The 5,000-nt window shown below is 32.4% G+C and overlaps 1 protein-coding gene across 7 annotated transcripts in view; it reads left to right on the top strand.

Moving 5' to 3' along the window:
* The window catches only part of LOC137650047 (3',5'-cyclic-AMP phosphodiesterase, isoforms N/G-like), an 832,709-nt gene that overhangs the window by 580,884 nt on the left and 246,825 nt on the right, over positions 1–5,000 (top strand). The gene's annotated exons all lie outside the window — the stretch shown is intronic.

A 5,000-nucleotide genomic window follows, 5' to 3' on the forward strand; every position in this document is an offset into this window, starting at 1 on the left:
AAATAAAATTCAATAATCGGGTGGAAATGCGTTTTGAGAGAGAGAGAGAGAGAGAGAGAGAGAGAGAGAGAGAGAGAGAGAGAGAGAGAGAGAGAGAGAGAGAGAGAGAGAGATCCCTCTTTCGGGTATTCACTGCTGCGATATGGTCTGGTTAACGAACCATCCATAAGCGTGAGATGCCAAGATCTGCGCTCCTGTAGAATAATAGAAGCTAGGTGATGTAACCCTCTCAAAATAATGTTCATCTCTAGTTGACAGACAGTCAGTAGAGGAGAGAATATGATTTTGCTTTATCAAAATTTGAAGAATGTTAAATCATCTCCCCTCTGTAATAAAAAGTAGTGGAGAGAATTAGCAGTCATACCATGTGCGTGAGTTCATATCTAAATATTTATTCGTCATATTGACGGGGTGCGTACTGTACTGTAGTTATGAATATTAGACCAAAGCAAGTGAAAATATTTACAATACTAAATGTTTTGTAACTTGTATAACATATTTTTCTATGGATTTCGCTTCATCATCGAATAATGTGTATCCTTTGTGACGTAACTGAATTGAATCATTCGCCTTCTTAATGAATATTGCCTCCTTCTCTTGTTGCCTCTTCCGGATGTCGTTCCATATTGAATTTTCTAGAGTCCCAACATCCTCGGCACCATTCACTGCAAAGAAGCCAACGCTCTAAAGGGCTTTCTCCTTTATTGCTTAAGGAGCCCGTTATGTATACGCCTGCGCACATTATGTATGTATGTATGTATGTGTGTATGTATGTATGTATGTATGCATATATATGGAAAACGCAATATTTTGTGAGATGACAAAGAGCAATTATGAGAAAAGCCCTTAACGGAATTGCATGCTCGCTCTTACTCTTATCCATTTACTGTGTGTATATATATATATATATATATATATACGTGTGTATATATATATAAAAGTCTATATAATATGAATATATATAGATTATGTATGTTCAGTATACCCTGTATATACAGTACATACATATATATACATAGATATGAATATTTATATTGATTTATAGAAACATAATTGCATTAATTTAAGGCTTACCATCCATATAATTTATATAGTCTAATAATCATGTTTTTATATTTTTGTAGACTATTTCGAAACAAAAGTCTCTAATATTACAATTTTTGAAACCTTTAAATGGAACTTGATCTATTATGTAACTTTCCATCAACAGAACATTATCGTGAAAAAGTTTTTATTCAAGATGTTATAGAATGGCTATAGGAATGTTTATGGAAATAAGAGTCGAAATTGCTTGGAGGGGGGGGGAGGGGGGGGGGGCTGATTTGCTGATATTAAATATATAGAAGTTGTTCCGGAATATCACCCTCCCCCCTCAGGGTTCTGTGATTCTTTTGTTTTCAATGTAAAGGTTTAAAGGCCGCTAATGAATGGCAGGGGCAAGGGACAGTGACATTGCCCTATCGACCAGGACAATGCCCCAGAGACTGACCATATATGCATATGATCAGCGCCCAAGCCCCCCTCTCCACCCAAGCTAGGAGCAAGGAGGGCCAGGCAATGGCTGCTGATAAATCCATCCTTAGCTCACAAGGATGGTAAGGTTGCAGCGACCAAAGAAACTAACGCGTTTAAGCGGGACTCTTAACCCCAGTCTGGCGTTCACCAGTCAAGTCCTGAATTATTTGATTACGCAATAAAAGTACATTATAGCTTTAAGAAGATATTGACTGACGGAAAGAATTTTTTTTTTTTTTCTGATTGAAATGTTTGTTTAAATTCAATGCTACGGCAGAAAATCTACACCAATCAATCAACCAATGCCATGATTTGATTTTAGTCTAAATTTACTTAAAAAAAAAAAAAATTCTGGTTCACCGATTTTTCTTAAGAATGAAATATTTGTATAACTTTAATGCCATGTTTTGACTTTCGTCTAAATTTACTTCAAAAATTATTTTAAACTTGATTTTGGTTTCTTTGTTTAAGAATAAAATTTTTGTTTAAATTGAATGCGATGTTTTGATCTTCGTCTAAATTTACTTCAAAAATAATTTCGAATTCCCCCCCTCCAAAAAAAAGTGGAATTATAGGTTGTTCCTTTCACATTTCGTTAAAGAATGCTTTGATTCATTTTAAAACTCCTCTTCCAGGCTATCCATACCTTTAAAAATCAGTGTTCCATTCTTGGAAAAGCTGCGTACGCTTGTCACGGTATCAAATGTCAAATGTTACCCACAGATGTACAAACGTATGCGCTTGTACAGTTGTCTTCATAAATTCAGGTGCACTTCAGGGGAGAGATGTCTGACAGCTGTACATTTAAGCAAGTAACGCTGTGTTTAGCAACAGAGAAACTGTTGGTAATGATGTCTGTAAAACTAAGTAGTCGAGCTTATAAACAGTGCTAGAAAGCACTTTTTTTTTTTTTTTCAAACAAATATTCTACTCTATACAGAACTTCGTAGAATAAATAAAAATACTTTTGATCACGTGTTTACAAGCTTAGTAACTTTATTTTACAGGCAGAGTTGCTAACAGTGTCTCTTGCTAAACGCATCGTTATTTGCTACAACGTACAACTGCCAGACATCTTAGCTTCCCGTCAAGTGTACCGGAGTTAATGGAGCCGACTGTATATCCATCACGGTATAAATAATGCGGTAGACGATTCAATTCTGAAATGTGTAATTTTTTTCATTTTAATGTATTACCTGTATCCTTTTTATTACCCCCCCCCCTCTCTCTCTCTCTCTCTCTCTCTCTCTCTCTCTCTCTCTCTCTCTCTCTCTCTCTCTCTCTCTCTCTCTCTCTCTCTAAGTATTCAGCATCAGTTACCAAATGTTATGGAATCTTAACTAGAGGTATCTGTTTCAAAAGCCTTGATATTCATGAGCGGCTGGAGACCAAATCATTATGAAAAATAAGCGGGCGTTTCGCTTGCCTAACTTAATTGATGTTGACCTAAAGTAACTTGTAACCAATTCCTAATTAAAAACTTATTATGACTAATTGATCCAACCTCTACTGTTTTTTTATGTTAAAATGTCTCTACGCGTAACGTGTTTGATTGTGAGCATCGTAATTTACAGTTAATTTGTCGTTGCCGGAGAAGTGAATGACGCCAAACGGTAATGCCTCAACGAAGATGTGATAGTGCCATCAGTGCACCGCAACGCCACGCTGTAGGCATTTTATAACCTTCTACTTTACCTCTGTTTCAGTTTCTTTTCTTCCATCTGTTGCACGTAGGCGTTGATTGGTCTCCCTGGTCCCATCACAGGGCCGTATGGTCCAAAATCATAAATCAAAACATAATGGTTATCGAAAACTTCAAGGAACATGTGGGAAAGCCCCCATTGTAATACATGTCTTTTTTTTTTTCCTTATACAAGCCTCGAACGTGGAATTAAGGGTTTCGTTTATAGCTCGGTTAATAGTCTTTTTCATAATTTACAAAAGATTTTTGTTTACCCTTTATATATATATATATATATATATATATATATATATATATATATATATATATATGTGTGTGTGTGTGTGTGTGTGTGTGTGTTTATATATATATGTATACTGTATATATGTATGTATGTATATTTATATATATACTCATATATTATGGTCAAATATATTTATATATGTATATATATGCATATATTATATGTATATATATATATATATATATATATATATATATGTGTGTGTGTGTGTGTGTTTGAGAGAGAGAGAATTTTAAAGTTGCGTGTTAATGTAAATTACAAAATCTGTTTCAACTATGAAAACAAATACTGTAGAAATTTGGCTTATTATTTATTATTAAGAGACGTTTGTTTCATGTATGAGCTCTTTACCTATTTTACATCTCTTCAGAGAAATCAAGGTATTTTTCAACCTCAATTCTTTTTTTTTTTTTTTTTTTTTTTTTGTTTGTTTGTTTTTTTTTTTTTTTTGGCATCCGTCCATTTTCATTAAGATGGCATGAAGTTTATTCATAGAATTATGTTACACATTAAAAGCGTATGTATGGAATAAACATTAATATTGATTTGTGAATAAATATAATTGTATTATAAATTTAGCTCTTAATCGTGATATTAGCGAGAGGCAAATTAGTGTTTAAAAATAGTGAACGATTTTTTTAAATGTGACGTTAATATTAGATTTTCATTGTTCGAATGTATTTGTTATATATTTATTATAGTTGTGAAGTAGCGAGGTATAAAAATATTGGAGGTATTTGTGAATTTTATTCACGTTTTTTATATGATTATATACAAAATAATCTTTGTCAGTCTTCATCAAAAGTATTGTTTTCATAACTAGTTGTATGTTCAACGTGTTGAAGGTGTCACTCAAGACTAAGTTAGGTTTATTCTTTCATATTAAAAGTTTCGAAATGTCTTTGAAAGAAAGGTTAATCAATAGTTTTACCATTTTGAAAGATTGATTTCAGTTTTTCCATTTTTGAAAGACAGTGATTTCAGTTTTTCGATGTTAAAAGGCGGCGATTTCAGTTTTTAATTTGAGAGAGGCAGAGATTTTATTTTTTCAATTTTGAAAGACAGATTTGAGTTTTTCAATTTTGAAAGACAAATTTAAGTTTTTAGATTTAAAATTAAGATTTTTCAATAGTTTCTCAGTTTTGAGAGTTATATTTCTTATATTTTCCGTTTTTTAAAATAAATTTGTCAATAGTTTTTTACAGGTTTTGTTAGACATACTGTATATCAATTTTTCAATTTCGGACGACAGATTTGTCAGTAGTTTCTCAATTTTGAAAGACATGCCGATATTTTTTATATATAAAGATTTCTTGTCAATAGTTTTTTTTCAAATCTGAAAGATAGTTTTTTCTTTTTTTATATATAAAGACATTTGACAATAGTTTTTTAATTTTGAAAGATATATATCTCCATAGTTTGCCTCTTTGAAGGATAGGTTTTCAATAATTTCTTCCATTTTGGAAAACATATTTGTCAATATTTGTCACGTTTGAAAGA

Source organism: Palaemon carinicauda, chromosome 11, assembly GCF_036898095.1.
Source record: "Palaemon carinicauda isolate YSFRI2023 chromosome 11, ASM3689809v2, whole genome shotgun sequence".
Taxonomy (NCBI): Eukaryota; Metazoa; Arthropoda; class Malacostraca; order Decapoda; family Palaemonidae; genus Palaemon; species Palaemon carinicauda.